The 9,798-nt window shown below is 44.5% G+C and overlaps 1 pseudogene; it reads left to right on the plus strand.

Annotated features, from left to right (window-relative positions):
• Nucleotides 1-574: 574 nt before the first annotated feature.
• On the plus strand, nucleotides 575-822 carry LOC109681713 (NADH dehydrogenase [ubiquinone] 1 alpha subcomplex subunit 3 pseudogene; annotated as a pseudogene).
• Nucleotides 823-9,798: the final 8,976 nt, after the last annotated feature.

Here is a 9,798-nt window from a genome sequence, read left to right on the forward strand (position 1 = left end):
CATAGGATTTTAAAAGGCAATGCAAGCTGGGTGCTGTTGGCTCACACCTGTCATCCTACTCAGGAGGTGAAAATCAGGAAGATCATGCATGGTTCAAGGCAAACCTGGGCCAATTATAGTTCACAGGGCCCTACCTCAAAAAACATCCAACCAAAAAAGGGCTGGCAGAGTGGCTTAAGTTATTGTGTGCCTGCTTAGCAAGCACGAGGCCCTGATTTCAAAACCCCAGTACTGCCAAAATAAGGCAATCAAACAGTCACCTCAGGTGGTCAGGTATTAGGTTAACCAACTTAGAGATGTGGAGACAAGGAGTCTGGATGACTGTGGGAAGATATAGACAGCAGAGAGGAGCTCACTGAGTGAGTATGAGGACAATCAGTGTTTCATCATCTCACTTTCCTCTGGGCAGAGGCTGTGACAAGTACAGTGGGGTGGCCCATGACAAAGTGACAAGTTGGTGTGCCATGCTAGTTTGAGGTGTCTCCTTTTATACATCTTAGATGAGGTGGTTGTATCAGTCACTGGTCTTGTGTTCATTTTTTATTAGCACAAATAAATCACTTTTGAGACCAAAATGGCTGCAAGAGTCATGGCCTTCTTCAAGGATGACTGGGTCAAGGAGCCAGGACTGGCCGTGTCCTTTGTCACTGGGGGGATTGCTTTAATTATGCCCCTGCTCAGCCCCCTACACGAAATACTCTGCCATGATGAACAAAGCCACACCTTACAGTGCCCCTCCAAGATGATGGGAATGTGACCAAGGTACCCAGTCATCCCCAGGACCCCCAGGGCCCCAGCTTGGAGTGGACAAAGAAGCTGTGAGCACTTCTACTGACAGGGAACAAGGTCCCCTCCCCGATGGCCCCAATAAAAATGTGAAAACCAAAAAAACCAAATCACTTATCAGTCTGTACCTTCTGGTAGTGCTGCACCGATGGTGGCTGGTTCCTTGTACAAATAAGATGTTGAGTCATTCTACCTTAGCATTTATATTCAAAATGGAGTAACTCAGGGCAAGCTGTTTTCTATATAAAATTTAGTCACTCAGAAGAAGACACAGCTAGAAAGCTGCTACTCTACAAGTCTCTAAGACTTGTAGCCTCTAAAAAGTCAAAAGAATTGGTTGGAGGAGTGGCTTAAGCAGTAGAGCACCTGCCTAGAAAGCACAAGGCTCTGAGTTCAAACCCCAGTATTGACAAAAAGAAAAAAAGTCAAAACAATGTAAAAAGATACATTTGGAGATGCTTATACTATTCTCATCCTGTAAATCTCATTCTCAACAATCCATACAGAAACACTTTTTCATTATTTTCAGTTTTTCTTGGCTGAGTATCTGTGTTATATTTCATAGGAAAAACATGCAGAGTCATTCATATTTCTCCTTTTTATTTACACAAAAGGCCGTAATAGATGCTGCTTGAGACTTACCTTTTTTTACTCCTAATAAGCACACACTTTCTATAGCTGCATAGTACACCATTTGGTGAATTTAAAAAAGCAAATACCAAGTTCGAATTAGAAAAAAGAACAAAGAAACCTAAGAAACCTCAGAAAACCTAAGCTCAAGGAGAACAAGAATTAACTAAAAAATTCGGAGCACAAGTTTCTCATAGTACACATTGAGTAGATTTTGTTCTTGTTTTTTGAGGGGAGGATTATTTTGTTTGAGGAGGAGGGAATCTCAGTGTGTTGCCCAGGTTGGTTTTGAACTCCCACACTCAAGCAATCCTCCCATCTCACCCTCCCAAGTGCTGGGGCTTCAGGTGTGTGCCATCACACCCAGCTCAGTTCTTTTTATTTTTGCTTTTTTTTTTTCAAAGTGGGATCTCACTATATTGTTCAGGCTGGTCTCTGACTTTGAATTTGTGGTTCTCTTGCCTCAGCCTCTCAAATGGTATTTATTGGTTGAATACAAAAAGAACTACAATGAAAGAAAAAAAATTTTGGTGGTACCAGAGTTTGAACTCAGGGTCTCTCACTTGTTAGGTAGGTACTCTACTACTTGAGCCAGTTTGCCAGCTCTACAAAGAAATTTATTTTTTTATGGTACTGGGGTTTGAACTCAGGGCCTACACCTTGAGACACTCCAACAGTCCTTTCTTGTGATGGGTTTTTTCGAGAAAGGGTCTATGGGACTATTTGCCAGGGCTGGCTTTGAACTATGATCCTCCTAATCTCTGCCTCCTGAGTAGCTAGGATTACAGATGTGAGCCACCAGCACCTGCTCTACAATAAAATTCTAAAGTTTGTTTAGAAGACTTGGTGGTTTTGGTGTTACAACTCTGAAATTCTTGTATATGATAGAGAGAAGAGCAAATGACTGATGCTAAGAATCAGGGTTTTCAACCTTTTAGGAAGAAAACTACAAATACTCAATGAGAGGAGAGAAAGACCCTGTGATGTTGGTCTTGGATTGTAGGAGTCAGTGTTGACTTGTGTTTTATGATTTTCTTTTTCACAGAGCAGATCGTTGTATGTTCCCCAAGCTGTTCTCAAACTTTTGGGGCCAAATAATCCTCCAGCCTCACACTTCCAAATAGTTGGGACTCTAGGCACATATTATCAGTGCCTGGCTGTCTCTTATTTTGTTTGTTTGTTTGTTTCATTCTGTAAGTTCATTTTCTGGTTTGTCCAGGGAATGGACCTAGGAGCAATCACAACCCATAATAGTATCTAAATATCATTCATCAGTATAAGAAATTACATAAATACAGAATTGGCTGAGTGCTGATCTCGTGACCAAGTCCAAGAACAGGTGAGCAAACAGTCTTTGTGTATGACAGAAGCAAGGAAGTGTTCAAAGACTCTTGGAAACCTATCAAAAGGACAAAGGTGTCATTGTGAAGAGTCAAAAATGGGTATCAAAATGCATAATAGGAGATGCGTGCCTGTGGCTTATGCCTGTAATCCTATCTATTCACTGATCAGGAGGATTGAAGTTCAAAGTCAGCCCTGGTCAAATAGTTCAAGAGACCCTATCTCACAAAAAGCACCATAAAAAGGGCTTGGCAGTGGGGCTTAAGTGGTAGAGCATGTGCCTGTAAGCATGAGGTCCTGAGTTTAAACTCCATTACTGCCCAAAAAAAGCATAATGTGATGGGATGTAGCTCAGTGGTAGAACATTTGCCTACCATGTGTGAAGCTCTGGCTTCCATCCCTAGCACTGAAAAAAAAAAGAGCATATGATGATAAAAGATTATGATATACTTGTTTTTCATTTTTTTTCCTCAGTACTGGGGCTTGAATGCAGGGCCTACACCTGAGCTACTCCACCAGCCCTTTTTTGTGATGGGGTTTTTCAAGGTAGGATCTTGTGAACTATTTGCTCAGGTTGGTTTTGAACCGCGATCCTCCTGATCTCTGCCTCCTCAGAAGCTAGGATTACAAGATGAGTGACCAGCACATGGCTAGATCCCAGTTCTTAATGGCTCCAGCAACACAATCTGGCCACACTGGAGACCAAGCTTCTAGCACATGCAAACTATTGCAATGCCTTTCCAGTTATTTATGTCCTCTTTAAATTGTGTAAGCATGTTCTCAGGTTTCAGTGTACAAGTTGGAAACTTCTTTTTATTAGATTCCATGCTATTGAACATGGAATTGTTTTCTTAATTTTATTTTCAAATTATTGCCACAACTAATTTCTGTATCATGATCTTGTCTCCTGCAATCTTGATGAGCTTATTAGTTCTCTTAGATTTTGTGTAAATTCTTCACAGCTTTCTCTATATAAGATCATGTCATCTACAAATAATAGTTTTTTTCTTTCTCTCATTTCTTTTTTCTGCCAAATGCAGTTCTATTATCTTCTGCAGTTGTGAGTTCCAGCAATTCCAAGTTTCCTAGGTCACTTTTTCTTCTTTTCTATATATTTTTAAAAAAACTTTTCAGGTCTAAATTCTACCACTAGCAGTTTAAAGACATGGTTTGATTTTGTAACAATTATTTCTAGCTAATGTGCTTGATGAATTGGATAAAAGACTGCCAAGTTGCAATAAGAACAAATAAACAAAAAAAAGAGAATGGCAAGTTGTGTTATGTTTGGCTACCAAGGCTGTGTATACCTGACTGGCTCCATGATCCACTATTGGTCCATGGCCTGACTCCCCTAATTCTTCATTAGTCTTCTGAGCATTGTATACTTTTTCTCCACATGGTTGGTGGAAAAAATAATCAACTGAGAGGATCCAATTGTCCTACGAGTCCAAACAGTGAGATTAGCCACATATATCAAACCATCACACGGTGTCCCAGAAATATATACACTTTTTATATGAAGAAATAAAATTTATTGTTTGGCCTCGTAAATAACACTCAGCAACTTAGATAAACAAGAGCAAGCAAAATCTAAGATTAGCAGGTGGAACGAAATAATAAACTTATGAAATGGAGACTAAAAAAAAGAAACAAAACACAGAATGGATGAAATGAAAAAGTTGTTCTTTGAAAAGATAGATGAGATTGACAAACCCATTAACAAAGAAATAAAGAAAGAGGGAGAAGATCCAAATTAATAAAATTCAAATGATGAGGGAGAAACTGAGCAGAGTTGGCTGGAGGAGGAGAGGGGTAAAGACCTCTGAGAAGGCAGCATCTCCAGACACAACACCTCCTTGAAGAATGGAGGCCAGGATGAAGGGAAGGGAAGGAAAGGGATCAAGAAATGACGTGGAGTTTCTCAGAACAGGTCTGCTGAGGAAAGACCTTAAAGAGCTGAAGTGGGTGAGCTGTTCTTGGGTTGGAGAGGGAGGAATGGGGAGGGACACAGATGTACTCACAGGGGATCAGAAGGCCCCATTGCAACTTTGGTGCTGTCCTGGTTTGGTCCTGGAAAAGAATCCAAGGAGAAGAGCTGACCGGACCAAGAGCCACTCTGAGTGGAGAGCAGTACCTTGGAGGTGTGTGAAGAGCAGTAGCTGGGAAGTGGGAGACCAGGCCTGGGTCCATCTAGGTAGGGTCATATACACTACTGAGATCAGGGACCCTCAGGTGTATGTGATAAAGGGGACTGTGCAGGACTGGATGGGGGATACCCTGGATGTGATTTCTAAAACCTGGACGTACAAGACATAGCTGAGGACTCAGGAAAGGGACTGTAAAGTGATGTACTGTCACCTTCTGTCCATTGTCACCCATCTCCTGAGGACAGAGGTCTGAGGCCTGGTCAGGTGTCTGCAGTGGCCAAAGAGCATCCTCTAAGGTGCCTCAGTTAACTAGAACTCTGTGAAGGATGTCATGAGTCATTGCCTTGAAAACTGTGCAGAGACACCCAGGGAGACCTGCCTCACCCCCACCCTCAGTGGGTGGGTGGGGTTGAGGCAGGGGCTGCACCTGCTCTCATTTTAACCCTGCCCAGCCCTCACAAAGTCTTTCTCCTGCATCTTACTCACCCACCAATGGCGTGCGAGGATTCAGGCCACGCCCACATTCTACATTCCATGCTGCCTAGCATCCCCTGCATCTGCCTCTTCTGGCTCACACCGCTGCGAGCTGTTGGAGTAGGAGGACGCGGTGCTGGCTAGAGGCGGAGGAACGTGGTGCGCTGAGTGTTTCTAGTGATTGTGGTGTGTGTGTGTGTGGGACAAGACTGTTTCTGTGTGTGGGAGTTGATTGTGGTGTGTGTGGGAGTTGATTGTGGCGTGTGTGGGAGGAAGATTGGGGTTTTGTGCTTGGGACGAAAGATTTTGTGTGAAGAACGTGTTGTGTGTTAGAGGAAGATTGTTGTGAATATTCAAGAAACATCGTGATAAGAGGTGGAGGAGGATTGTGGAGAGTGGAAGAGAGATCGTGATAAGACGTGGAGGAAGACTGTCGATTGTGGTAGAGATATATCGTGATAACTGGTGGAGGAAGACGGTTGTGTGTGGTGGACAAAGATCTTGAGTGTTTGAGAAAGAGCTGGTAGATTGTGTGGTCATGTGGACCCGCCACCTTCCTCCTCCTAGACCAGCTATTTCTGAAGAAGTCAAACTTCAGAAACGGGCCTCGGGCAAGAAAATGCCGAGAGCCTTCCAGCTCAGGAACAACCTTAGTGTGCCTGTAGGGGGAAAGAAAAAGCAAAAGATAAAAAATGGTAACCCTGAGCTCCCCACTATTTGTGAGGATGTGCCCCCAAACCGCAGTGCTCCTGCACCAACAGCTTGTGAGGGTGCATTGCCTGCCAGTGTCCCTTCACCAGACACTGGCATCAAGAGTAGCAAAAAGCTTGCATATGAGGATTTTCCCGTCATAAACTGGGAGGCCGTCATCACATCCGGGAAGAATGATGTGAAGCGAGATGCCCTCAACGTGTGCAACCACAAAACCGAAGACCTGAAAGAGAAGGACTTGCAGCTGGAGAAGAAGCTTCAAATCCTCTTGGCAGAAAAAGAAGCCATGCAGCTGAGCAGGGAGGAGCTTGAGAAGAAGCTGGCGCTGTCTGAGGCCAGGCTGCTGGAGTCCTCCAGCCAGCTGCAGCAGACCTCAGCAGCCATGCGTATCCTGCAGGAAGAGTTGGAGAGCCGTGCCCAAGATGTTCTTCAACTGAAAAGTACCCTGGAGGAACTGAGGAGCCTGTTGGAAGAGCCGTCACCTCCACAGCCCCCAGCCGGGCCCAGTGCAGCAGAACAGCGACTGGAGGAGGAGGCTCGGCAGCTGAGAAAAGCGCTAGAGTGCCTGGAGGGTCAGTTAGAGGCCCAAGTGAGGGAGAATGACAGGCTGAGTCGCCTCAAAGAGGACCAGGAGCGGCAGCTCCTGGCACTGGAGCAGGCAGCCAGAATCCCGGGCGAGCAGGCAGTGGATGGAAAGGAGGATATGAAGAGCATGGAGAACCAGGAGACCTTGACTGACCTGAGCGCGGTGCTGAAGGAGCAGCTGGCCCAGCTTCAGCATGACAATATGAAGTTGACCTCCGCCCTGCTGGAGGAGCAGAATGTGAAGAAGAAGCTTGTCAAGAAGCTGGGCCATCTGCAAGAAAACCTAGACGACCTCAAGGTTATCATGGAGGTGAATAGCCAGGAGGCTCCCAGCTGGCAGGAGGAGGGAGTCCAGTGCCTGTGCCACCAGCAGGAAGACATGGTGGCCCATCGAGATCAGGTGGCTGCCAACCAGAAGCCAACTGGCGAGACAGAGGCACCAAAAGACTGCCTCCTGGAGGTGATGGCAGAAGACCTGGAGCCTCAAGGGGTACCAGTGGGTGCAATTGGAGAATGCACTGCCCTCAGTGCACTGCTGAAGGAGATTGAAGACAAGAAGGCGGAGACCATCTGCATGCTGCCCAGACAGAACGGGGAATTCACCTGGGAGCTTCAGGATCTGAAGTTCCAGCTTGATGACCAGTGCAAAATGTGGCAAGGCAAGTTCTGGCAGTCACCCACAGCTGTGCTGCTGGGTCCACCTCAGCGCCCCATGGCCCCCAGAGGAAATGTTTTTTGTTTTTTAAATTTTATTGTTCTTTTTAAGATCATATTACTGGTGTACTTGGTGTTTATTGTGACAGTTACAAAAATTCTTACAGTGTTTCATAGTTGAATTCACCCCCTCCATAATTATCCTTTTATCCACCCTCCCCCACTCCTGGAACAGTTTCAACAGGTCTCATTCCATTTTCATACATAAGTACAAAATATTTCCACCATATTCACCTTCCTAAACCCTTTCCTTATATCTTCCCCCCTCCCACTAGTACCAGCCGCCCAGACAAGACCTGTTTTACCTTCCTGTTCTCTGTTTTTGAAAAAAAAAAAAAAAACCAATTTTGTTTGTTTAATAGAGCTATAAGAGGGAGTTTCGCTGTGACATTTCTATGTATATGTGTGTTACAATCCAAATTGGTTCATCTCTATTTTTCTCTTTCTATCTTAGACCCCTCCTTATGGTGATTTCAAAGGTTTAAAAATTCTATATTCATTCTTGTATACAAAGTACATCAGCCATATTCACCTTCTTAACTTCCTTCTATTAGTCTCCCTGTCCCCTTAGCGTGACCTGTTTTATAATATTGCTTGTGTTTGTATTGGATCTGTTTTCCACACATGAGAGAAAACGTGGCCTTTGGCTTTCTGAACCTGGCTAATTTCATTTTTGATGATGTTCTCCAGTTCCCCAGGATGACCGTAAAGTTGCGTGTGATGAGGGGGAGTTTGAAGACGTCAGCCTCACTGATGACGTGCGTTTTGAGGAACAAGACATTGGAGCAACTTCCCCACTCCAAATGCAGCAGAACCTGCACATGTGGTACAACATCTCAAACCAGCAGGAGTGTGTAGAATTGAAGGATGACCTCTGCCTCCCCTTTTTTTACAGGGCTGATAGAAATGGTCAAGTGACCATTATGTGTGTTTAAAGTGGGGCCGGGGCTCTGCCCCACCCGAGTCCCTGCCACCCCAGCCCCTGCCACCCTGTCCCTGCCACTCCTTCCCAATCACCCTTTTGTATTAATATTAGACCTATTTGAAAAGGGGCCACAAAAACATGCAAAGACATTGCTGTCTTTGTAAGTTGAGAAAATACAAGAAAATGTAACAAACAGCAATATTTTATTAAAGTTGAAAACTTGATTAAAATTTGATGTACTCTTTTCTTTCCACCAATCTTCCAAAATGGTCCAGCCGACCACCATAGTGATGAAGGGAGGTGTCATTAGATGCATGTGTGATGTGAATCTATCACTAAAGAAGACTATTTCTGCCTGTAAGACACAAATTAGTGGGCACCGGTGGCTCACGCCTGTAATCCTAGCGACTCAGGAGGCAGAGATCAGGAAGATCGTGGTTTGAAGCCAGTCCCAGACCAATTGTTCATGAGACCTTACCTTGAAAACACCTATCACAAGGGCTGCTGGAGTGGCTCAAGGTGTAGGCCCCAAGTTCAAGCCCCAGTACCACACACACACACACACAACAAAAACTACACGTAGGATGCCTACATGACTGGTCATTCACCAAGCTTACATTTTTACCTAAACTGAAAGTATTGAGGGGCTAATATAAATTGAACTTTTCTCCTACAGGAAAGCCTAATGAGTAGAAGAGGTGTTAACAGATTAAAATTTTAGACATATCTGACTTTCTAAGGCTGAAAGATCGCTTTGATGTGCAATACCCTGGGTTCATCCCCCAGTGCCACCAAACCAAGACCAAAGGGAGATAGGCTAGGACTGAGCCCTGCAGCTGGACCTGCTCTGTGTCCCAGGCTGTCTTTGAAAAGCCCAGTAGGTGCATCCGTCAGTGAATTCTTCCCAGTGCTCCCACACTCACCTGTGTCATCCAACTTCCAGGAAGGCTGAGGGGGCTGCTTCTGAGCTAAAATTCCTTAGCCTTTTTTTTTTTAAATGGAAAATGGGAAGGACAACTTAAAAGCTAAGAAATGGCTTTCAGCCTGATTGGGAATGAAGTTGGGCCTTTTCAGTCTTTTTTTTCTAGACTACTGAATGAAAATAAATGATCTGGTTCCCCCACCAGCCTTAGCAACCCTAGGCATTCTCAATTACACTCATTTGTATCAGACATTTTGGGTGGGGTTGGCTAAAGTATCCTACAATAATTTTTAACAGTATTCACCAGTTTGAGTTTGTGTGAGTTCTGATTTAGGCAAAACAGAAATGTGCATTTCTGCCAGTCATTCTGCTAGTCCCCAAACAGGTTAGAGCAGACAGACACAGCAACTTGTGAGCAAGTTGTACTTTGTTCCCTCCAGAATATGTGACCAGGGTCTCACACTAGAAGACATCTTCTAATGATGCTTTTCAGCTGGGGAGAATACAGGGCACAGGCATAGAAAATGTCACAACATCGATCTACCATTTGATCCAGCAATACC

The sequence above is a fragment of the Castor canadensis genome, chromosome 12 (assembly GCF_047511655.1).
Source record: "Castor canadensis chromosome 12, mCasCan1.hap1v2, whole genome shotgun sequence".
NCBI classification, from domain to species: domain Eukaryota; kingdom Metazoa; phylum Chordata; class Mammalia; order Rodentia; family Castoridae; genus Castor; species Castor canadensis.